Genomic DNA, 27,288 nt, shown 5'->3' with positions numbered 1-27,288 from the left:
TAGGGACAGTATAATAAAAAAATCAGATGGGTTTTAGAATCATTAAATAATATGTCCCCCTCCTTTCTGATAGCCTTTAGTAAACTGCAGGTACCCTTCTTGTGAGAATTTTTTTCCCTTTCTGTATCTTGCAAGATGGAAAATAAAGGAACTGCAAGCGAGAGAAGGTAGCAGGCAATTTGGGAGTGGGGCAGCACAAAAGTGCTCAATCAGTGAAAACACAGGATCATTGTGCATTTGAATATCACAATCTCAAAGAGTGCATTTCTTTGGCTGTATCTATTTCTAGTCTCCTTGATGCCAAGAAATCATAATTTCATCATTTTTCTGATCGCTGCTTAAACTTTCCACATGAGATTCTAGAGAAGATAGGCTGCGATGTGTACAGATATTCCTTAAATGATTGCAAGACCATCCTGTTACCGTTTATGTTAGACTGATGAACATATTCCTGACATGGAATAATGTCCTTATTCAAGATGAATTCCCACATGATGATTTTCACTTGTTAAGAACATCTTGATTCTGCATTCATTAGCATTAATGCTTATTAGTCTACTAAAGAAAAGAACTTGCTCATTCCTGGAAAATCTTTCTTGTAAATTCCCAGTTTTCTTGCCTGCTGGAGTTTAGTTGTCAAAAGACAGGGTTCTATTTGCTTTTAGCAGAATGTGAAGAGATATATATGAAATTAAATGCAGGTTCCCATTTATATTCAGGCAATATAGTGAGGTCTTGGCATTTTCTAGGTCTCAATTATGTATAAGACGGTTTGGCCATGTGTACAGCATTTTTGCTTGTTTAAAACAGCTGCCATTTTCAATAGACCCATAAGCTTTTTGTGAGTTTCCTTTATGGAGAATAAACCAGTCTGCATTGCTTTCATTCTTTTTACATCCCAGGCTAAAGGGAACTGGAAGCAGCTGTGATGCCAACTTCCTATTTTTCCTGTGAGAAAAGTGATTTTTGATAGCAAACTGTGAAATTCAAAAAGTCTAAGAAGTGCCGTGCTTTACAAAAATAACTTCCCAGAATCAAGTCCTGGGAAAAGCCTCAGAGAACCAAAACATCCACTTAAAAGAGTAGTTTCAGGAACTGAGCTTCATACAGGGCCTTTTTTTTGTTTGTTTGTTTTTGTTGTTTGGGGGCCACACTTGACTGTAATCAGGCCTTACAGCTGGCTCTCTACTCAGGGATCTCTCCTAGCAGTGCTCAGGCGAGACGGGGATCAAAACCAGGTCAGAAACATGCAAGGCAAATGCCTTACCTTTTAAACTATCTCTAGGGCCCGAGAAGGGTATACTTAACTGGTGCTGCTCACAGTTAAGACCCTATTTTTTTTCTCCTGCCTCTCTGTAAATTCACTACTTTGACCAGTAATAACAAAAATCTCATCACTTCTGTCTCAATTTCTCATACTTCTCATGTTGTGTCTTTTTCTGAGAATAAGCTGGGAAACAATGGAAAAGAGCCCAAGGGACCTCAGGAAAATCTAGAGGAGGGTCTCTGCTGCCTTTCTAAGTGTATAATTCTTTTCCAATGACTAGAATGCTTTCTTTTTCCAGTTTTCAGTGCTTCAACTGGGGTGAGTTGTGATGATCTGTGATGTGATCTGATACTTATTCTTCTTTCTGCTTCTTGTGGACAAAACCTGAAGATCCATTGCATCAAGTTTAGTCACTGAATTTCTCAGTTATAGTTTGAAACTGTCCTAAAATCATTAATGTCTGGCTTTAGGTATATTCTTATTTATAAAGAACATCAGTTTAATGGCAGAATTAAAATTAACACTCAAGTTTGCATTCTAAATTTGTCCAAGGTTTAATTTTCCTAGAAGAGGATATTTAAATATAATAAAGTTTACTAAGATTCTTTTCCCCATAGAAAGCTAACATTTATTTAATCTGATAGTAAGCATCTATCTTATGAAAGTCATTTTATAAATTGTCTATTTGCAACGGTAGTAAAATAATAAAATGAAGAAAAATAATCATGCCACATGCATAAAATAATGGGCCATATTTTAGTGGTTAGTGATTAAAAATTTAGAAATAAAATATAAATTAGTCAAATCCAATATTTAATAAAAAATCTTAGGTTAGCATGGTTTTATTCTAGAAATACAAGGATCACTTGACACAAACAATTGCTAATGAGTTATAAGGCAGACAATGCAAAGATCTCAGAGAACCTTATTTAAAAATTAATCATTAAATATTATTGCTTGATATTAACATTTAATTGTACTATTAAGGATTTGTTTGATTAAGTAAGACTTATTTGCCAGAAATTAGAGTAAATATTATTGTAGAGATGTTTAAGGTCAAGCACAAAATAAGGATCATTCTTTTCTCTACTGTTACTTAATATTGTACAAAATATTTTATGAAATATAAAATAAATAAGGAGTAGAAGGAAAATGACAGTGTTATTATTTAGAAATTATATGATTTCTTATATAAAACATGAAATATATAAAAATAAAATAAATAAGGAATAGAAGGGAAATAGTGTATATTTAGAAATTATATGATTAAATTACATAAAACAAAATGAACTTGAAGAAACTATAATATAAGAATATTAGTGCTCACTTCGGCTGCACATATACTAAAATTGTAACTATACAGAGAAGATTAGCATGGCCCCTGCGCAAGGATGACACGCAAATTCATGAAGCATTCCATATTTTAAGAAAAACAAAGAATATTAGCAAGTTACTGGATATTAGTAACAGTATTTTTGTATTAAAAATAAAATATACCATGATATAAATATAACATAAAAAGGTTATAAATATAAATATCTATGTAAAATTTGCCTTAAGGACTCAAAGTCCACTACAAGAAAAATAAAAATTTTTATAGAATATTGTTAAAGAAACATAGATAAGTACAAATGATAAAAATTGGTATTATATCAGTAATTTATAAATTGAACTATTGATGCAAATTTATTTAAAATACCAGGGATTTTAACAATGGGATGAAATCAGAAGACAAGTCATCCTTTGATCTCTGCAAAAACCAAGATCACTAACTATAGAAGACTGGCTTTGACAACCATGACTGAGCAGAACTTATCCTGGGACCAATAAGAAAGACCCTAGCCTAGGCTTTAAACTATGATCTGTACAATCAAGAGCTCTAATTCCAGAGGTCTGACTGTGACAACTGTGACTGAGCAGCACTTCTGGAAACTTAATGAAAGACTATATCCAGGGCTTCATCCTAGGACTGGTACAAAAACCAAGACCACCAACTACAGAAGACTGATTAAAACAACAGGGATGAAACAGAACTTCTAGAACCATAAAGGAAGACTCTGTCCTAGGCTACATCCTATGAACTGTGCAAATACCAAGACTTCTAGTTACAGAGTCCTGATTTTATCATCCACGACTGAGCGGAAAGTTTCCTGGCATCATAAAAAGAGGGAAAAAGAGCATGTATGGAGCCTGTAGTTATTCCTATGACAGTATGCTTCAAGGGTGGAGAAACACTGTATCTCTTAGGCCAAGGAAACTCCCTTTCTAATCTCCCCAGTATTTACTATGCCTGTGCAAAAAAAAATTAAAAGCACAAATTTCTTTTATTTTCTCTCTATTTCATACTCGTAATTATTGTTTGGTAGTTGTCTTTACGGCTGTGGTGCTTTTTGTAATTGTTGGTTTCAGTATATTTTTTGTTTGATTTTGTTTTTGTTATTGTCGTTGTTGTTATTGTCACTGTAGTTTTCTTTTATGTTTCCTTTTTTCATATTTTTTGTCTTTTTGTTATGTTTTTCTTCTTTTTCCCTTTCTTCCTGATTTTAGGTACTTGTTTTGGCATACAATTTTAAATGAAATGATCTTTTTCATTTTCAGTTCAATATTTTATATAGAGAAACAAAAGATTTGTGTATTGCTTTTGAAGTCTAATCTTTTGCTTCATGGATTCATTGTTTCTAAGATATTTTAATGATATCTTTAGGATCTCTTACGTGTATTATCATGCTGATTCCAAATAGTGATAATTTTAACTTCTCTAATTTGGAATCCTTTTTTTTTTGTTTGTTTGTTTAAATTTCATTTATTTATTTATTTTTGCAGGGGCTATACTCAACATTACTTGGGAGGTTATTTCTGACCATGTTTGGGGATAGCTTTCAGAAGTGCTTGTTGAACCAGGGGAGTTTGCCTGGTGTTGCTCAGGTGTTACATCTGACTTTGTACTCGGGAATTACTCCTGGAAGAGCTTCAGTGACCATATAGAATGCTCAAGATCGAACCTGGGACAGCGACATGCAAAGCAAATGCCCTACCCATTGCACTATTTCTTCAGCCCCTTTCCTCTTAATATGGTTTTAGAAATCTAAATAAATTATTTTCAATAAATGGAGAATTATCAACCCAATAACAAATTCCATTATTAAATTAGTTAAGTTAAACTTTTATTCTATATTAAGAAAATGATAGTATATTTTATAAATAGGTTCATAAACATGTGGAGAAAAGGTGTATAACAATATGTTGAAAAAGTAGCTTGTTAAATGCCAAAAAGGATCTTTACTCATAGCATATATAAAACATCTATACTTTAAATATAAGTATAATCAAAAGCAATATTTGATACCACCTCTAAATTTTTATATTTATAAACATTTCTTGAACAAGAACAAAGAAATTAAAAACATAAAGCATGGAGAGTGGAGAGATTATACAGTGGTTAAAGTTCTTTCCTTATATACAACGAGTCTCATTTCGATACAGAGCACTGCATTTAATTTCCTTATTCCTACTAGGAATATTCTTTTAGCACAAAGCCAGAACTAAGGCCTGAGCACCCAACCCAAATCAAACTGACCTTCTAACAAGCAAAACAAAACAAAACAAAACAAAACAAAAACAAAAACAAAATATAAAGAAGAAAGATTCAGTTACATCAAAATATAGTTTATATATAACTAATGGGGTCATTAATAAGTTTACCAGAAGAAATAGAGAATTTATCTGGGATTCTTGATCCGACAAAAGATACTAACCTCTAACCCATCATAAAGGGATAAAAGAATAAGATATACTAGGAAATAGGGAAAAGGGAACTATCTATGAATCATAAACTGAGGGATATAATCAACTAACAATCATAGTAACATATGAGGAATATCACAATTATTTAAATAATGAAAAGTTAAAGTGTTGAAATATCATTCTATTTATCATATCACAATTATTAGTGCATCAAATAATTCTGTGCCTTAGAAAGTATATGAGAAAATTGAAAAATAGAAAACATATCACTAATATCACACTAAAGCTGATATCTGAATATGTGTAAGCAAAAAACACTTTAAAAATTATAAAGGCTGGGGCTTGAGAGATGGCATGGAGGTAGGGTGTTTGCCTTGCATGCAGATGGACGGTGGTTCAAATCCTGGCATCCCATGTGATCCCCCGGAGCCTTCCAGGAGTGATTTCTGAGTGTAGAGTCAAGAGTAACCCCTGAGTGCTGCCAGGTGTGACCCCAAAACAAAACAAAACAAAATTATAAAGGCTTATGTGTGGTGATGTTTTTTCCTCAAATTGCTTATAACAGCATGGAAGAGAAGCAATTTAGATGTTCACTGCCAGGAAAAGTAAATAAAATATGACCCATGGAACAATACATAGCACTTGAAACTAAGGGTTTTATAAAAATAGTAACATATCACTCAAAAACAGTGGTAAGATAGCATAAATCTTATTCATAATGTAAAACTTTATACATGACACATGTGGAAAATAATATGTATGTTTAAAAACATGACTGTAAATGAAAAATAGAATGAATGAACATAAATGCTTTAAACTGAGTCCTTACATAAGGAGTAAACTAGGTATAACATTATGTTACACATAGAAATATAGGGCTTTGCATAACATTTCTGCTGAATGTTGTCAGGGATTGAGAAATGTATAATTCAACTTGTATACCTAAAATCAAAAAAGAAAAATGAAAAGAAAACAAAGACAAGAATAAAAACAAGTAAAAGCTCCCTATTCCTCATGAATTGTTAGTAAATATTTGCTTACTATTATTTCTATTTGAAGGCAGTTAATTAATATATTAATATTTATTTCTTCGAAGGTAAAGCATTATGGACAGCAAAGGATAGTTGTTGAGTACAAATTAAGTGAATAAATAAAACACTTGGTTTCCAAATCAACATAAAGTAACGCCAGAGTCACTAATTTTAGTCACTTAAAATATAGGTGCCAGGTAGATGATTCAAGTAGTCGAGCACATGCCTAATATAATTAAGAATGTGAGTTTATTTCCTGGCATTGTATTGTCATGAAGCACTATAGAGTGTGATCTGTTATAAGAGAATAACAACTCTATTTTTTACTTTCTTTTGTTTGTTTGTTTTGGGGGCCAGACCCCGCAATACTCAGAGGTTACTCCTGACTGCACTCAGGTGATGCTCCAAGGACCACATGGGATGCAGAGGATCAAAATCAGGTCAGCTGCTTGCAAGGCAAGTAAGTGCCTTTCATAGTGTACTTTCTCTGACTGCATAGAACACACTCTTAATTAATTAATCTAATCACTAGGATATGAACTTTCTCATTTATGTTTTATAGATGAGGAAACTTGGTTTCATAGAGCTAAAATCATATTTCCATGCTTATAAATGGTGACATTAACATTTTAACTCAAGTTGTTTTTATTTCAGAAATTTTCTAATCATATGATATTGTCCATCCATATAAAAAGGTACATCTACAGTTCTTTCTTTTTTCATCTTTTTCTTTAAATTTTTACTTAAAAATTCACCTTTTTATATGAAATGTACATTAGAATATGGAAAGAGAAATAAGAAAAAACATACAAATAACTAACTTTAATTGCTTTAGAGGAAATCTCTCTAACTTATCTGTACATTCATATCACCATACATAATGATAAGTCAGAGAAGATAGGTTGAACCTCAAATTTGAACTGAACAGATTGCAAATTGGTTCAGCATAGTCAAAATACAAATAGACTTCATAGTGTGTTTTTTTTTAAATCACACCTATTTTCAATGACAGAATAGCTGTGAGATCCTATTTGTTTTGCTCAAAGCTTACTGGTATTTATTTAGCAATAAAATATATAAGCAAGTGAATTGAGATTAATTATCTGAATTCATAAAGAATTTGACTCTGAAAATGTCTTTTTAATAAAGATAATGTATTTGAGGAGCTGACAGAGTTTTTATTGGAGCCATTTTTCTCCTTATTGAATGGAGAATAAATGCTCTCTAATGAACTCTGTCACCATGGCCAGACCAGTTCATTAACAACATGACACATTATTAACTTAATATCCAGTTATGGTTTGGGAAATTGATGCCAGAAAGCCTCTCTACCACCTTCTCTTTTGCTGTCTTATTTGACTAATTCTCAGATCCAGGGACTTAAAGGAGTTGCTTTCAAAGGGCTCAAAGCAGCAGGTCCTGATTCCTCACAGAAAATGGCATGTTTTCCCTGAACTATAGCATGAACACCCTTAAGCTATCACTGTTTCTATTTTATCTTTCAAGCCCAAGGAACAGATGCTATTTGTACCTTAGGGATTCAGCCTACTCTTTTATGGTCTGCATAACTGGCTGATGTTCAGTCTAGGCTAAAATGAATACAAGAGATAAACCAAACCTTATTTGGAGGAAACAAATTAATGTACCTTATATTTCATTACAACCCATGCCACAAATAATGAGCCACTGCCAGATCCTTGTCTGTTTCCAGAGTCTTAATGTACTCTACAGCCCAGTGCAGGTGGTAACATGCCTCGGGCTCTACCCTACAGCTGTTTGATTTTCCTATGATCTTGAACTGTCTCTCCAGGTCGGTCTATCATCTAGTCAGAAAGACAGCTTGCCCCAGGAAATCAGTGTTCCCAGTTCTGCTTCTCTGGACACTGTTAGTTCTTGTGCTATAAACCGCATTTTCTTGTGTTCAGATCAGAAACTCTCCTTTCAATGTGATAAATTTGGATACAGGTTAATTCATGCAGATGGAAGCCAGAGATCTAATAACTGGGGGAAAATTGTTCTCATTGTGAGGGTTCAAGAGGATCACATAAAATGGGTTGGTCCCTCTCAAACCGTTTCAGAATCTCTGCTGAGCTGTTAAATAACTAAACTTTTCATTTCTTAAAAGAGATAGATGCACATCGAGTCTTGATGAGTATCTCAGCCATAAATGTTTCTAATACCGTCCTCATCCGCATACTCACCTACATAGTTCAAGTTTCCAATTGCCTGCCATATGCAACACTGTATCTCCCTGAGGGTCTTCTCAAGCCTTCTTGCAGGACAGAAGTGCCATTAAGAAGAAACATTAAGTGGCTATGTTTTAAAATCCCCATTTTCCTGAGATGCCCTTTCACAAGGACTTCGGAGCTTTCTTGGAGGAGATTACACACCAGTGACTCAAAGAAGGAACCCACTTGAGGTTTCCCCTTGAGAGTTTGTCTCCCATCTTAATTTGATTCTTCTTAAAGACATTTGTTTCTGTTCCAAAGAAACAGCCTATTAGAATCATTATCTCAAAATATGAAAGTCAGAAAGAGAACAAATGAGGCTCTCTGATATTGAATAAAAGGATAACTACTATTAGAAAAAGAAGACAATAATTTTATGCAATTAATGAGTCACAAGAAAAAGAAATATTTTTAAAGGCTACTTTATGTAGTATTCTAAAACATCAAATACTTGGGATTCAAATTTACCAAAGATACAAAATTTTATTGAATACTATAAGCAAATTCTGAAAGGAATAATGGATGACATCAGAAAATGGAAATATTTCATGTTTATAAATTAGAAGGCTTAATATTTCAAAATGGCCATTGTAGTCAAAGCATTATGAATTAATCAAATTTATAATGAAATTCTTAAAGGACTTAGAACAAACTATACTAAAATTTTAATGAAATAATAAAACTCTGAATAGCCACTGTCATTCTGAGAAAAAAGAAGCTGGCAAGTGCTGCATTTCCTACCTTAAATTATACTATAAATCTACAGTTATTAAAGTTGTGTGGTGCTGGCTAAAGATGATAAAGACAGATTCTCTTCAATGAAGTAGGATAGAGATCCAAGAGTTCAACCTCAAGTTTGTATATATTTAATCTATTACATAAAAGCTTAATTGTATGTTAGTGGGAGAACATATTTGCACACTATACGTCATATAAAGTGTCATTATCTGGTATATATTGAACACAAAGATCAATAATATAAATCTCAATAAACCCCATTTAAAGTGTTCATTTACCCTCATTATTTCATACATATAAATCCAAGTGACATATATGATCTCACACAAATGGGAATGACATTTATCAATAAAGCTGGGGAAAATGTTTGCAGGTGTGAAATGGAGAAGGAATCCTCATTGTTGGTGTGAATGTTTGGTTTAAGTTCTATAGTAAAAAGTCTGAAGAGTTTTCAAAAAATAAGAATAGAGGGACCAGAGTGATATAGAGTGGACGTGGTGTTGCTTGTGGCCAACCTGAGTTCAATTGTTGAAGTCCCATGTGGTCCCCTGAGCAAAACCAGGACTAATTTTTGAGGGCTTAATCAGTATTTCCCCGTGTCCCCCCCCAAAAATACAAGCAAAAAGAGCTTCAACATGACTAGTTATTTTACTTCTTGCCATATACCTCAAAATCCAAAAACTTTCATTCAAAAAGATATATGCATGCCTATGTTCACTGCAGTGACTAGATAATATGTAGGATATGGAAACAATACAAATGTTTGTGACAGATTAATATATTAAGAAGTTATGGCACATATCCTCAATAGAATACTAAGCAGAATAAGAAAATATGGAATAATACAAGTTGCAGCAACTTAGATGGAACTGGAGGGTATCATGTATATCTACAGGGAGAAGAACAAATATTAGAAGTGACTCACTCATGATATATAGATAGACAAAACAATTTAATAGGCAGTATCAAATGACAATCTTGGGCTCTAGGCTACAGAATGGAATTTGCCAAGTATATGAGGGAAATGAAGAGATATATTATATGAAATGTAAGGTCACTGATGGAGGGTATTTGGTGGTGGTGAGGTGAGAACACCATAAACATTAACACTATTAGAATCAAATTAATTCAACTGTAATTTGTGTGTGTGTGGGAGGGTTGGACCACACCTTGCAGCACTAGGTTTACTCCTGGCTCTGCACTCAGAAAATGCTCCTGGCAGATTTAGGGATTATATGGGTGCCAGGGATTAAACCCAGGTCTGTCCCCAGACAGCATCTGAAAGGTAAAATTATTTTACTTTTCTTCCAGCCCATCTGTAATTTAATTATAAAAATTAAAAGAAGGAAGGATAGCACAGTGGTAGGGCATTTGCACATGGCTGATCTAGGACGAACCTGGGTTCAATCCCCAGTATCACATATGGTCTCCCAAATCAGAAGCAATTTCTGAGCATATAGCCAGGAGTAATCCCTGAGTGACACTGTGTGTGGCCCCAAAACAAAACCTAAACGGGGGCCAAAGCAGTGGTGCAAGAAGTGTTTGCCTTGCACTTGCTAACCCAGGACAAACTGCAGTTAGATCCCCAGACATCCCATACAGTCACCCAAGCCCAGGAGCAATTTCTGAGCACATATCCAGGAGTAATTCCTGAGCATCACCAGGTATGGCTCAATAAGCAAAAAAAAAAAAAAGTCAAAAGAAGAAAAATGAAAAAAAAAAGGGGGGGCATTAGTGTTGTTGCAAATGGCAGCATGAAAATCAATGTTACTAAATTTAGTGAAATAAGTGATACAGAAAAAGAAAAAGAAAATGACTTGTGAATACATAGAGAAACAAAAGAATAATGAAAACTAAAGCAATATTTTAGACTATAGTAACAAATTAGTGGTTACCAGAATGAAAGGGATAAGGGAAATAGGGGAAATGAGTCAGTGGATCCAAATCCAAATTCTGCAGGTGAATATAAAACTATACACCTGAAAGTTATATAATATTTTATATAGGTTTTATAAAATATAAACCTATTTATTTATAAAAACTATCAATAAATTTATAAAATTTATTTATAAAATTTTACACTTATAACCTGTTATAAATTAATGTTATTTTTAAAAACAATATCAATAAATACCCTAAAATATGTCTCTTATAGGAAAAATTCTATTAAGGACATTTTCAAACTAGTTTATCCATTTAACAATAATTATAATAATATTTTATAATAATTCCTTATACCCAATATATAGGCAATTAAATTAAAGCACAATAAAATGAGCTTACATAAATATATATTATTAAGTAACAAGGAATGTAGAACCCTAGTTTATAAGAACAGTAACTGGTTCCACGTGCTTCAATAATACATTTGCCTTTTACTATCTCACAGCCTTGGAAAGAGTGAAAAATGAAGGATTGGTCAACAGCTGAAATTGTCATAAAGTTGAAAGAAGCGGAAATACACACAATATATATGATTAGCTTAAGGGTTGTCTAGAGAGCACTCCTTCTTGATCTTCCTTATCTCAATACTGCTCATTTGTTGGGGATAGCCTGCTAAAGTGAGCATGTTGACTTCCATGTGTACAGTATTGTGTTGGTGTATGTTTGAAAGGACACAGTGCTTCATATGTTTGAACACATTCATACATGTGGTGCTTTGGGAATGGTCAGGGCTGTATTAGACAGTTCTTATCATGGATTGAAGCAGAAGCTTCCTGGCCCAATCCCAGGAGATTGGGGAGACATGCTTCTGGGAGCAAACAACAACACAGGAAATAATCCATACAGATTGAAAGAAAACAGGTTCAGAAAAAGTACACCACAGCCTACTGCTGCTAGCAAAAAATATTAGCAGGTGGTCAGCCCAGCTGTGGAAAATGAAACAAAGCAGCTTCATACCCAAGGTTTTTATTGGGAAAAGAAAGACCCAGTTGGGTGGAGAACCAGTAGGGTAAGGAACCAAACCAGAGATTCTTCTAGTCCAGGAGTGATAAGCATCAGCAAAAAAGAATTATCCTGTATAGAATGAAAGCCAATTACTCCAAAAATGGATTCTCTTTTGACTCCTTACCACCTGAATTTTTTCCTTTACCCTAAATAATCAATTAATTATTATTTTTTAATAAGTATAACCTGTTTAGGTGTCCTGGTTAATTATGCCATTTTTGTCTTTTGTTTTATAATTTATTTTGTCTTTTGTTATATAATTTATAAATAATCAATTAATTATTACTTTCTAATAAGTATTCCCTGTTTAGATGTCCTGGTTAACCATGTCATTTTTGACTTTTGTTTTATAATTTCTATCAGACTATGTCCTGACAACAAAATGTTGTTGAAGGTGATTCGGTTTGTAGTTTATAGTTGTTACAGTTTGTGCTCTACTATTGTGTTACAATTTGTATTGGGGGACATATCTATAAGGAAGCTAGTTATTGGATGTCTACAGATTTCCTGATGGACTCCACATCAGTGAATTGATTGTTATATACTGCAAAAATGGATGAAGAAAAGTTTTCTATTCCTCGAGGAGAGCATAGACAAGGTGTGCCTGAGCTTTTTGGGAATGATAGTATTTGAGAAAGACCCAATGTTTCACACATACTTTGAGAAATGGATAGTGATACTTGTTAAGCAATAGAGCTTGGTGAGGATGGAGTGAGCACATATCAGAAAAATGAAGCTTCAAAATAATACAGGGCAAGACCCTGAGAGGGCCAGTCTGGAGAAACTGAAACTTAAATCATTTATGTGATGGAAACTATTGTATTATGTATGCTAGAACATTGAGAAAATATCTTATGGATCTTCATTTTCCTAAAGATAGAAACCTTGTCTTTTTGTGTATGGGGTTCCAATAAAACTTTAATGTACACAGACTGACATTAATGTTTTATCTAAATATATAACGAATATTTTCTCATTTTCATTGTTTTAAGTTATTTTTTTTATCCTTTTCAAACTCTATAGTGTTTATTTTTGTTGTCTTACCTAACCAAAAGTTAGGACTTTTGTTATAATGGTCACAAAGATTGGTGAGAGAAAATTCTTAACTTGGTCCTCATCTTAGGGAGAAAGTATCCTGTTTTACACTGTATCTAGTATGTTGTAAATTGGGTATCAATTCTGTTGTCATTGGCTTTAGTTTTGGTGCTTGAGTTTGATAATTTTTTTATTTCTACTTAATGTTCATTTGACTGTTTGGTCTTGGTGCCCTCCATTATTTCCCCCAGTTACTTTTTTTTAAGTTTAGTAAGCTCTTTTTTTTTTTAAGAATAAGAGTTAAAAAATACAATAATATTGATGTGAGAGTAGCAATTGTTGTTGTTTGCATAGGCCCAACAAAATATGGGGAAAATGGAAAAATAAAAAACCTTGGTCTAAACACCAGGAGACATTACCCCTGAAGTTTTCTGACATAGACCAACTCTGGCCTCTAGGCATACTATATTGTCCAACCCCTGACTCATTCTCTGAAGTCCCGGTGAAATTTTTTCGTACATTAGCTGTTGTTGGTGTCAGATTCCAGTAGTTAAAAATTCTGGTTTCTGTGCATTTCCTTCATCAAAGTCAGGATGATGTGGAGATTCCTCTAGTTTCACCTCACAATTAGATTCAGATAGCCCTGTCCTGCAAGCAGGTTGTTGCTGTTGCTAAATCCTCTGGGTGCTACAAAAATACTCTTTGGAATAATCAATGCTAGGGCAGTAGTAGGTCTTCCCTGGTAGAGGTTTGCTTCCTGATGATGCTATAGAAAATTGTGGTTGTTACCATAGGTGGTATCTATGGTTCAGGGGTATATGGGTAATGCCCATTCTTCTGAGGCCTGAGCCAAGTATTTATGCCAATGTTCAAGGTATAAGGCCTAACTGCATTACAAGATTTGTGTTTCCATCTCTATTAGATAAGAGCTTGTTTGGATATGTAATATTTTCCCATTTTGATGTGCCTATGAAAAAGAGGAACAATGTCACAAGGTATTAATGGTGCATCTGGAGGCCAAGGGAACAAGTCCAACAATCCCCATAGTAACTTGGTTCAAACATAAACTCTAAATAGATTATTTTACCAGAATTCCTTATTGAATAGATCACAAAGAAAAAAAGAAAAACAAACAGTGGGCAAAATTGTCACTATATAAGAGGATATTCAAAAAGAGTTATAGCTATTAAGGGAATTCATCTAAGTTATACAAAGTAGATATTCATATCCCTTTTATATCTTTAGAATTAGTCAGGGGGGGAGGGTGTTGAATCCGGAACACCAATTTGGTCTGTGATTTGGCCTTCTGGAGTCTGAAAAATGACTCCCTGCAGTCCCATATCAGGAAATGTCTTTGAGTGGGAGCTTCTCAGAAACTGAGTATGGTAGCAACCACAGGTATACAGTGAAGGAAGGTGGAAAATAGGAGGCCACTGAGAGTAGATAAATAGGAACAGTATATTTCTTCTCAGGCATTATTATTATTTCACCTTGGGAGCTCGTTGGCAGCTGGCTTGAGTAGGGATCATTATCTGCTTCATGAAGAGACAAGAACTGAGGGTAAAAAGGGTAAATGTGGGGTAATATGTAGTGGGGGTGAGGGAGTAAAAGACTAGAAATGAGTTTGTAAGGTGTTGAGCCGGGAGGGAAGGAAAGTATATAACATAGACATTTTGTATATTGTAAACATAAATGAAAGTTTATTATATCCTATTAAACTATCTATACTTTACATGCAGGGGCACTAGGCCCCGCATAGTTTGAGAATGGACACTGGTGGGAAGGAAAGTTGCCAGCGACTTTCCCACACCCAACCCTCTTGTGCAGGGTGGGGGTTGGGGAAAAGCATGAGGTCCCTTTTAATTTTCTCCTTGGCATCCACCTATCTGGCCCTGTGGGTGGGTGCCCAGGGGTAGCCCTGGAGTCCTGTAGGAAGGAGAGGGAAGGCTGTTGGGACAGCCCAAGCCCCACATCCCTTCCTAAGCTTGCTAAAAAGGCCTTTGGCATGGAGCCTTGCTATTCCCCATGCTGGTGAAAACTTCTGCTTTCAGACGAGTGGACCTTCCTTTTTAATTTTTTCTTTATTATATGTATTGTACCTGGTTGAAGCTCAGAGTCAGCTTCATGAAAGAATAATTACCACAAATAATGTGCTGTGTTAGATGTTTTGCTTAGTAGGAAAAGGCTGAAACTAGCTATATAAATATCATTAAAAATATTCCTCCAAAAACTGGAAATTGAGATCCCATGTGATCCAGCTATACTACTCCTAGGGATATACCCTAGGAACACAAAAATACAATACAAAATTCCCTTCCTTACACCTATATTCATTGCAGCACTATTTACCATAGCAAGACTCTGGAAACAACCAAGATGCCCTTCAACAGATGAATGGCTCAAGAAACTGTGGTACATATACATGATGGAATATTATACAGCTGTCAGGAGAGATGAAGTCATGAAATTTTCCTATACATGGATGTCCATGGAATCTATTATGCTGAGTGAAATAAGTCAAAGAGAGAGAAAGACACAGAATAGTCTCACTCATCTATAGGTTTTAAGAAAAATGGAAGACATTCTTGCAATAATTTTCAAAGACAAAAGAGAGGAGGGCTGGGACTTACAGTTCACCTCATAAAGCTCACTACAAAGAGTAATGAGTTTAGTTAGAGAAATAACTACATTGAGAACTATCCTAACAATGAGAATGTCTGAGGGAAATAGAAAGCCTGTCTAGAGTACAGGCGGGGGTGGGTTGGGGAGGAGGGAGATTTGGGACATTGGTGATTGGAATGTTGCACTGTAATGGGGAGTGTTCTTTATATGACAGAAAACCAACTACAATCATGTTTGTAATCAAGGTGTTTAAATAAAATATTATTTTAAAAACTTTTAAGTGTTCTTTTTTCTTTTTGGATGGAAGTGGTAAGTGCTACAGCAGATAGAGTTCAAGGCTTATTCCTAACTTTGTGCTTAGGTATTATTTTTGACCATGCTCAGTGGACCATGTGCTGTGCTAAGATTTTAAGTAGGATCAGTCATGTGCAAGTAAAAATTCCTCACCTCTGCACTATATTTCTGGGCCTAAGTCAAGTTTTATGACCCACTGATCATATCCACCATGATGAGGCACTCTAAAAGACAACTAATTTGACTGGTGAAGAGATTAATTGGATAAGAACCCATGCCTTTATTTGTATATTGTATGCTCACATTAGATTAGAATTTGGAAATAATTTTTGAAAACGTCAGCCTTTAGTTTCTTGACCAATCTTATGATATTCACCCTAGCAATGAAGCTCTAGAGAGAACTTGATATCTCCCAAAATGTAACGTTGTTCTATCTAGATGTTTAAATATGAAACTGTAATCAGAGAATGTCATAACTCCTTCTTTGCAATTTATATTCCTAATTACAATAGTGATTTTCATTTTGATCTTTTCTAAAAAAATTAAAAACTTTTAAAAATCTCGAATTTTAACACTTTAAGTAGGTGGTGGGTAGTATTATTATTACACTTTACAAATTAATTTACAAAACTAGATAAGATTATTTGCCCAAGATTGTACAATTACTTAATGCATGAATACTATTTGAACTCCAATCTTTGTTCTACAATCTATATTCTTCATCCTATATTAACACTACATGATTATTATTTCTTGCAAATAAGTAAATCATGTTTAGAAAAGGGGTAAGCTTTGTTTTTAATGTACATTATTTTTTTTCTTTTTGGACCATGCCTGGTGATGCTCAGGACTTTTCCTGAAGAATTACTCCTGGCAGTATATAGGGGACCATATGGGATAGCAGGGATAGAACTTGGGTTGACCATGTGAAAGGCAATTGCCCTATCAGCTTTACTATTATTTTGTCCCTGTAGGGAATTATCGTTTGTTTCTCACAATCTCAATGTCAAAATATCCCATAATGCAGTTTTATAGAGCTCATTTGCTAAAAATTATGTTTGTGAAAAAATACAGCTCTATCTCAATTGTTTTTCCCCCAAACAAACATTGAAGATGTTTAGAATAAACTACTCTGTGTTATTACACAAGATTGCTGTAATTTATTTTACCTGGGGACAGGTATTAGCTATTTAGTAAGTCTTATAAGAATCTCCAGATGGCTTAATTATACCATTTTAGAAACAAGGGAATAAAAATAAAATGTATCAATAAGCACAATTTAGAAACATAACAAGATGAAAAATAAAAGTTAAAGGAAAGTTTGAATTAAAAATAAAATATTTTATTTATATTAAAATAAAACAAAGAAACTAGATAGGGGAAGAACTTCCTCGACTTAATAAAGAAACATGTTTAAAAACATTAGTCAACGTTATGTCCTAGTGTAAAACAGGATACTTTCTTCCTAAGATGAGGACCAACTTAAGAATTTTCTCTCACCAATCCTTGTGAACATTATACCAAAAGTCCTAACTTTTGGTTAGGTAAGACAACAAAAATAAACACTATAGAGTTTGAAAAAGGATAAAAAAATTTATTGCAGATAAAATGACTATATACACAGAAAACCTCAAAGTTGACAAAGCTTTTTCCTGGCATTAAGGAATGATTGTAAATCTTGATACAAGAATTCAAGCTATAAGATTAATTGATAAGATTAAACAGCTTTCTAATTTCCACTTTTAGATATTAGCAATAAGCAAAAGAAAACTGGCATAAAATATAATAGAGAATTTAATTTTTATCTATAATTCAACTAAAATTAATTTAGTTTATGAAATTTACTATTCATAATTCTAATAATTAAAAACATGTATATATCAAAACATGTATGGAAACTATATTTGAAAAAACTATAAAGCTCTAATAAAATAGTTGTATGCTCATATTTATGGAAAGAACTTCATGTTTATACATGCGAAGACAATATTATTAAGGTCAGTTCTTCCCAACTTAATTTATAAGTTTGAAAAAGTGCAAGTCATAGCCTCAGAAAGCTATTTTGTAATTGTTGATAAACCTTATTCAAACCCTTTTGAAAGGCAAACAGTATAGGATCACTATCTTTAATAAAATTTATGATGTCTGATATTAAAACTGAAAAAAGTTTATTAAGAAACATGGTATTAGTTAAATAATATATACATAAATCAATGAGACTTAATCGAGAATGCAGAAAAGGAGTTAAACACAAATAGTCCATCTTTGACAAAGGATCAAAGATAATGTAATTGTTTCCTCAATAAATGATGTTGAACCAATTAGCATTTATATGTAAATAATTAAGTATAAAGTATATAAAGAAATTAACTCAATGAAAAAATATACTTTTTTACAGAAATCATCTCAAAATAGATCAACATTAAGTAAACAGTTAAATTTCTATAAGAACACATAGGATGAAACAAAGAGGATGTTGGGTATTGTGATTTTTTAGCTATAATACATGAAGCAACATCTATAAGAGGAAAATTAATATGTTGGTCTCTATTTTTAATGACACCTCAGAGTTGAGTTTAAATTTTGGTTCTGATTAATAGTAACTTTTTATTCCAAATGAGTTTTATAATATATGGTAACAAGTAAAAGAGTACAACTTTTAAAGTTTTGAGAGATATCAAGCTTTATATTTTGCGCCATTTCATTGGTTGGTATAAATTGTGTCATCCACAAATGTGTGAAGGTGTTTTGCTTCCTAATGTTCCAATCATATAATAACCACATAAACATAAATATAAGAGGCAACCTACACTCATGAACTGAATTAATTTCTCACTACTTATTCCATTCCTCATTATCTACAGAAAAAACATAACAATGCCATATAGAGCACACAACATAAAAATATGACTGAAAGATAGCGAAAAACTGATATCAAAGTTCTTTCAGATGCTTTATAAAACTGACTTATGGACACAGATGTGAGTGTTGATTTAGAGCGTGGAAGAATAGGAAACAACTTGTAGCAAGACAATGGGCAAGTTGGGATCTGGTTGAAAAGAAACTTTCTCAACAAGTGAAAAACTATCTATGGATGACAAACCTCTGTTTGCATTACTGAGATTTCATTTATCTCTCTTACGAACTCTGGGGGCAGGGAAGTACCTCAGTGGTAGAGCACTTATCCTATATGAGATACTGAGTACAATTTATACCTTATATGTATGAGATCTGGGCTCAATTTCCTGCATCACAGAAACTCAGTAAAGTGGTGTTAGTTTAGTAATTTTATGATAGTGAACCAAATTGCATCTCAGCATGGGTCAATACTTTGTTAAAGATTAATAATTTATTATAAACAGTAGGAGAGAATTAAACATTCTAAAAGGCAGTGCATAAGTGTCAAGCTATTTGTATTCTGTTTCTGTCCTTTCCATTTATTAGCTCTTTACAATGTATTTAGTAAACCGTCTCATCAATGCTTATCCAAAAGAGTGAAAATCATATGACCTCATTAGTGTTTCAAGAATTGAATGAAATAATTACTGACAAGCTTTTAATACCTTAATGTTATATAATAAAGAATAAATCCATGGAAGCTAATTCTTCCCTAACCTTGCTCCTGTCATAAACAGCAAAGAATGTTTTCAGATGCTGTTTTTATTCACAGACATCAAAAAATTTATGACTAATAATTTGAATCTTGAAAGGGCCACAAAGAAATGACTGACTGAAGGTTTATAGGGAAGTAATTTTAAAATGAATTGTTATTCAATATCAAAATACTTCACTTAAATCTTTCCTATAACTCATGTATACTTTCCAATGTATTTCCCATATGCTTTCTGGATAGAATAATTTTTGTATGGCATCTCTAAAATGACATTTAATGACTTATGTATTTATGCATATAAAATAAACTAGACCTCTACTCTAAATTATGTGAGCCACTGCATTTTCTATTCAAGGACTATATATTTTAATAAGATTGTTTTTAAAATAACATTTAAATATGAAAAGTGAGAAGTTCCATAAGAGAAGTATGGATTAACAGTCTAGGTGTTTGAAAAGATTGCTTTCAAAAAGGATACAGAAGGATGTTAGATAAGAGGTGACATTATACTGGTGCTGTGAGGCAAAAATTAAGGAAGGCATCTAAATTAACATGGAGACATACAAAAAAAATAAAAGTAGGGAAAATATGAAAGAAGGACAATGAAGCTGGGTAAGTTAAGAGAGTATGAAAAAAGGAAATAATACAAAAGATTGGCTGAAATCAAATAATGGGACACAAGCAATTTTGGAAGCTTAGATTTTATGTATACCCTAAAGGTATATAATTTGATGTATTTTCTTTGGTAGACACACCTGATCATGCTCAAGGCTTTACCTCTGAATCTACTCTCAGATTTCACACTTGGTGTGGTTGTGTGGCTTAGGCACCATTTGTGGTACTGGTGGATTTGGGTCAGACAAAATGTCTTACCTTCTATCCCTCTTTCTGGCCTCAACTGAATGTATAGAAATAATATAGGAATAAATATACAGGAATAAAAGATGGTGTCTTGCATTTTGGTACATGCCTCTGGGGACCATTTATGCCATTTATATAGTAGGTTATAATAAATATGGGGGAGAAAAGGTGAGAATTAATATTTTTGGAAATCCATAGTGAAATCTGAACTAAGGTGCTAACAGTGAAAGGACTTGTCAATAGGTCTTCCACTGCAGAGGAACATTCCCTTATTTCGGATATTGTCTCTTCCATGTTACAAGTTATAAAATGAGATACCAAAAATAAAGTTAAGTTTATTTTATCTTCACAGGCCATGAGGCTCAATATATATTCCTCATTGGACAGAAAGTAGTAGAGGATATTTTCCTTTACATTGAGATTATATTTACAATTGTGTCTTCCTCTGTCTCCATTATTCCTGTTCACTCTAAGACTGACCAATATATTTGACCTCAAAATCCTTTCCATTGGAATTCACAATTGAAATAGAGACTCTAAGCGCCACAGGCTTTAAATTTACTTTCATAAATTTACTTTCAGTTGTCCTTTATCTTTCTTCTAGAATATTTTAAAGATCCTGTAACAGAAAGATGACAGTTTTCTACTTATACTCTTAAAGAATGTAGAATTAGGTTTTTGCCATTGCCTCTTACTTAAGTATAGGCCTTAGTTCAAGGGAGTAAGAGCATACTGTGGATGTTGCCTTCTCCCCTTCATTCAGGGATCCTAAAACTTTTTAAACAGGGGTCCAGTTCACTGTCCCTCAGACCGTTGGAGGGTCTGACTATAGTAAAAACAAAACTTATGAACGAATTCTTATGCACACTGCATATATCTTATTTCGCAATGAAGAAACAAAACAGATACAAATACAATATGTGGCCCGCGGGCCATAGTTTGAGGACCACTGATAGATACTCTTTGTTCTGTGCTTGCTATGGAGAAAAAAACATAAGGGTACATGCAGGAATCAGATGAGTCCCTGTGCTTAAGCCTTTGTTGTTATATATTTATTTTTCCTGAGGCATCATGCTATTTTGCTTCTAAAGGAAGCAAAGCTTCAGGACAAGGTTTTGCTTCCTAGATGATGTAGAATAATTCATGATTTCAATTAAACCGACCCTGAACCTGTTGCACTATTTACCCGTAGCAGTAAAGAGTGCAATATTTTTATTTTAATGATAAACACTTTCTAGGCAAGTTTAGAAACTGAGCATGACATGAAACTATTTTCTTCATTGGGGAGCTAAATTTATATCTATTATGCTAGGTATGCTTGAAGGGCTTGAGAATTATATTAAAATGATTAACATCTAGTGAAATTTAAATGAATTACTAATTTAGCAGTAAAAGAAGGTAAAATGTATGCCACATTTTATTAAGTCGTCTTAGTTCTACCTTTCCTCACTAAGTCATTCATTATTTTTGTTGAGACAACAGATTTTCATTTTTTCAACATCCTGGCTCTAGGCAAGAAACACAACCATCCATTCATCTACCAATGATTCATCTACCAATTTATCCATCTTTCTATTCATCAGTACAGTGTCTACTACATACTATTTGAATCTAAACATGATAAGCAAAAGGAAATTTAGAAATGTTGGCAAAAGAGGTAGAAAAGTGGTTATTTTTGAGATTTTTTCTGTGGGTCATGGAGTGAAATGCATGCAGACTTCTTTGGCTAAATGTCTTGGGTTCCCTAGATCATTCTTCCTTAGAGCAATAACTGACAAGGTTAATAACCTGTCAGTTCTTTTCTGGCCTCCCCTAGGCAGAAAATACCTCTGTGAATGACATCTTCACCAGAAATATCAGAAGTCACTGAGGTTTATCAGTCACACAGAGAAATGACACTGAAGTGGGAAGACAGCCAAGAGTGTAGAGTAAGAAGTAATTTTCACCTCCAAGAGTCATGTTAAGAAGAATAAGATAGATCTCAGCCTTTCTTGAATTTCAGTCATCTATATCCTTTTGAGAGTTCAGCTCTTCTAGAAAACAATAGAAACACTTCCTCTCTATTAGGGAAGCTGTGCAGTTTTAATGAGATTTGATTTGTATCTTTGATAGTAAATAATATCTCATACATCGAAAATTGTCAAAACAGTGTTTCATGTAAATTAATTTTCCCAGATAATTGTGATGTTCTTCTTGAAACACTAATGGTTATTCATTGTTCATAAAATTTTCCTAAAATGTATTCGTGCATGTTTGACCTTAAGAGCAGAGATCACTGTGTTATGGGGAATATTCCTGGGTGAATATGAAGTTCAAGTTCTCTTTCTGAATCTGCCCTGCATCAATCTGCATTTATTGGTGAATGCAATAACATCTGTCTTATACTGTGAAAGTAATGCTAAGAAATAAAGGAGAAAGATGGAGAAAATGACATGATGACTAATACATGTCATTTCCTTGAATATAGTAACTTAAAATCTATAGTTCATAGTATAATTTTGAGTATAAAGGATCTACTGTAACATTATTTTGAAAGAATCTGTAATATTCTAAACCAAACTGAGCCTAGTGTGTAAGTAACATAGTAGTATAGAAAAGAGTTTGGAAGGGATTACTCTGTCACTGGGATCAAAAGTTACCAATAGCTTATGATCTTTCCATTAATGGAGAATTTATAGGGGAGCCTAGTGTTGATAATTTTGTTGGAATAGAATTCTATGACATTTATTTCCAGTTGAATATTAATTTTAGCTTAGAATGTAAGTTTATGTTACAGCGAACTCAAGGAAAAGAGTGTCAATGGATTTTATTGGGAAGAGAACTAAAGCCAGCCAAGTCATCCCAAGAACCACCTTGCTTGATATAGTATTCAGAGAAACATAAATGGTCCAAAAGTAGCAAAATCTCTTGAAAAAAGGTTATATGGATATTTTTGCTCATTTGTATATGGAAATAAAGGCAGGAGAGAAGAAATTTGGGATAGAAGAGATCTTATTTTGCATTAAAGGTTATAATTGCAGGGCCAGAGCTATAGCACAGCAGTAGTGTTGGCCTTGCATGCGGCTGATCCAGGACAGACCTCAATTAGATCCCTGGTGTCCCATATCGTCCCCCAAGCCAGGAGCAATTTCTAGGCGCATAGACAGGAGTAACCTCTGAGCGTTACTGGTTGTGGCCCACCCCCACCCCAAATAGTTTATAATTTGCATTGAGCAGTTGGATAAATATAGTAAATCTGATAATGGTACCAGAGAGTGTTTTACATATAATTTCATATTTTTAGGTTTTCCAGAACTCCTATGTACTAGTTAGTATATTTCGTTGAAGGGCATATTTCCTGATTCTAAATCAACTCAAACTTAACGAGGAGGTTCTAATTGGAAATGTTATATTAGTTATTTTTCTTACCAGAAGCTCACCAAATATTCTTGGTTTTTCATTTGCTTCTTGTATTATTTGTTATTTACATATTCTTTTGAGGTCAAAGAGTTCGTCTTATTAATCTCTGTGTTTTATTAGTGTCTTAGATAAAGCTTTCAACATAGCAGGAATTCAATTAAATAAAATTTACATATTACATAAAAATATAAAGGTGGCTATAATATTAGAATATTGCTATTTTTATCCTCAGAATGAAATTCTGTTTGTGACTCTCTCTCTCAATATATATTAATGTCACTCACATTTCTCAAAATTTCTAACTTCACCCTAAACAAATCAGACACTGCATTTTTAGTACCTTTTTTCTGCTTTTGTTTTTGTTTTTGTTTTTTATATTTGAGCCCACACCCAGCAGTGCTCAGGGATCACATCTTGAAAGGTTCAGAGGACTGTATGTGCTCTCAGTTATCAAACTCTTGGTTGGGGTAATGTCTGTCAACTAAGGCAATTGTCTTAACTGCTGTGCTATTACTCAAGATACAGGCTTGCTTGACACTTTATTGATCTTAATTCAGTTTCCTTGAAATTTTAGCAAAAGAAATTAGCCTTCACCTTCTTAGGAGAGATACTTCCTGTCTCTGTTATTTTTTTCCTATGTAGTTACTTTTAGTTTTATCTCCTTAGTAAAACACTATTGAACCCATAAAGCTATTACAAATTTTAGAGTATAAAGGGAGAAGTGGAATGAATGGACTTATACATATAATAAAATTTATAATTACAAATTTATAATCTATAATATATGATCTATAATTTAAAACCTAAAGACAATGTGAATAACTCAAAATGTTGGTACTATATATGCAGGAGGGAAGTCAAAAATTAGTACTTTGAAAAGCCAATAAGAAGTTTGTGATTAAGGCAGTTAAAATAAGTTTGTGATTGGGATGCAGATAAATAAGAGCTATTTAAAATATTAGTTTTAAACTTATTTTAAATAAAGCTATCATTTGCATGCCTCAAACTCAATTTACTCAGTTAACCAGTAAATATTATATTATTGTGCCATTATCAGAACATAAGGAGATGGTATTTAAGATAGAGAGCATAATAATAAAAACAATCCATTATCTTGGGTCATAGACAATTTAAAATTGGGTATTTTGGGGGGGTATAAAAATTATAAAATAAATGCAATTCAAAGTTTTGCATCCAGCATAACCCAATAAGGACTCTAAAATATTTAGATACGTAAGCATATCTAATAAGCAAGTCTAATAAGATTTTCTCTTTCCTTAGATTCTAAAAATTATAAATTATTTCATTATATTAAAGCCAGAAAATGTTTTTTCATGGGAAGTTTGTTATATTTTCTCCTTAGCAATCTTTCAGTTTCACATCTAATCATAACTCTCAAGTTATTTCAATTACTCCCTGAACCAGGTACTTGTAAAATACCAGTTTCCTCTATAGTTTTAGACTATAGATCTATGAAATAATAGCAGATCACAATAATCCAAATTTATTCTTTAATCAGACCATGGCTAACTACCTCCAACACATAAGCCATATTTATTCTCTTAATTGTTTTCTATTATTAAGAATTTAAATGATAAATGCACTCTAGTTGATAGAAACCACACTAATTTATTTTCTCTTTATTGGTTTATTTTCTAGTAAAGTTTATTTACACAATCTTTTCAAAATATAGCCTGATCTTTATAAAGAAAGTCACTTGTTCTCTGCTCCTTGTGTTCAATCTCCTTTCAAGCATTGGCATAGAATCCAAGTGACAATTGAAGAGTGGGGCAAGTTGTGCAAAAACTACTTTATGGGATACCTAATATCTAACTCTAAAATAAACCACTTTAGCACTATAGGTTTAAATGCATTTTTATAATGGTAAAAATATGGAGCATATCTTACATAGTTTAGGGTTAAACGTTATAATTAAAGTTCATAAAATGCTTTGTTTATACTTATAAACATTGGATAGAAGATTGCAACTGGTCTCAAGTATTTTATAAATGTTCAAGTTATGTTTTTCTGCAACTATTCAAATTGATTTTCTTGATTTTTTTTCTCTTGGAAAATCAGTGACTAAAATACAAAAGCAGAATATTTTTATTGCACTGGGCACTTATCTCCATAATAACAGTCCTGAGAAGTAACAATTTATTCAAATATAATGTTATCAGATTTTCATAATCAGTGTTGAAATGGCTCATAAAATACAGGTGGAGATAGCAGTGTAATCAGCAGCTGCAGATCTGTTATTTCCCATCTATGATTGTAAATCAAATAGTAACCCTGGTGGAAGAAATTAAAAGATTTTTCAGACAAAATTGAGAAGGCATCTGAACATTTGGGGGAGATTTTGTTTTCTGGAGAACATTATTACTAAGGAAAAATAAAGAAAATGAGATACTTTTATGATGGATGTAGGAGAACAAATTTTTACATCTTAAAAATATTTTGGGTCTCATCTCTAGAGAAAATCTGAACTGAACCTTAAAAATGTCCCCATACAACATTTATTCTAACTCCCTAAATGGATAGTTAAGACACAGATATCAACATTCAAACCAGTTCCAAAGGCAAAATTAACACAAAAATACAGTATAACTTGACCTTAATATTTTCTTGTAGGAATATAATGAATGAACATAAGAAAATTCAGCTTTTCTCTCTGGTCACTTCAAATTTTAGTCTTTTAGTAGAGATAAAATAAAATAAAATTCAAGTTTATATAAAGCAATTAGTAAGATGGTAATCAAACTATTTCATTGTTTTATTATGGGGACATAGACATTTATAAATTGCTTTTGTGATCTTGGATTTCTCCACTGACACAAAAACCAACATAGTTATGATAATAATAACCATCTGTTAAATGTTGATCATGTTCCAGATTTTTATTTTTGTTTTATTTAATGTATTGACTCATGTGTACCACTGGTGTCTCACACTTGGATGTGGTTTAACTAACAAAATTATAGTGTCAAAGTCAATGTGTTAATACTTCCCCAAATTATGGCAGTTTATTATAATTTGTCCATTATAACAAAGAAAAGATACCAAGATATAACTTGCTCAAGACTGGCATTTGAATAGTTCTGATGTAAGTTACAGTTCCTCTGATAAAAGGGCTCCTTTCCTTTTTTTTTTTTTTAATATTTAACGTTTCCTTATTGAGAAGATCAAATCTATAATACAGCAGGTAGGGTGAATACCTTTCACTGCTCAGCCCAGGTTTGATCCCAGCATAACATGGTCCCTTCGCCCTACTAGGGATTATCACTTGAGTTCTGCCAGGTGTGTCCCAAAACCAATCCAAAACCGAACAACAAAACAACCCTCCCAAATCAAAATCAAACCAATCAAATAAATAAAAAATAGCATTTTATTACTGAATGTTGCCAACTAAATACAGATTTATAAGAGCATACTACTATTTTCTATTTTTCTTTCTGGTATTCTGAGGATACACACAAGTCTCACTTTATTAGGCAAGTCATGTCAAGG

The 27,288-nt window shown here is 33.1% G+C and overlaps 1 protein-coding gene and 1 non-coding gene across 2 annotated transcripts in view; one reads left to right on the top strand and one right to left on the bottom strand.

Moving 5' to 3' along the window:
• Positions 1 to 27,288, bottom strand: part of KCNMB2 (potassium calcium-activated channel subfamily M regulatory beta subunit 2) — a 329,861-nt gene that overhangs the window by 206,539 nt on the left and 96,034 nt on the right. The gene's annotated exons all lie outside the window — the stretch shown is intronic.
• On the top strand, positions 2,587 to 2,693 carry LOC126012938 (U6 spliceosomal RNA). Its single transcript, XR_007497280.1, has one exon. It is a non-coding gene; the product is annotated as a U6 spliceosomal RNA (small nuclear RNA).

The sequence above is a fragment of the Suncus etruscus genome, chromosome 6 (genome assembly GCF_024139225.1).
Source record: "Suncus etruscus isolate mSunEtr1 chromosome 6, mSunEtr1.pri.cur, whole genome shotgun sequence".
Taxonomy (NCBI): domain Eukaryota; kingdom Metazoa; phylum Chordata; class Mammalia; order Eulipotyphla; family Soricidae; genus Suncus; species Suncus etruscus.
This window is presented reverse-complemented; position numbering and strand designations above follow the sequence as displayed.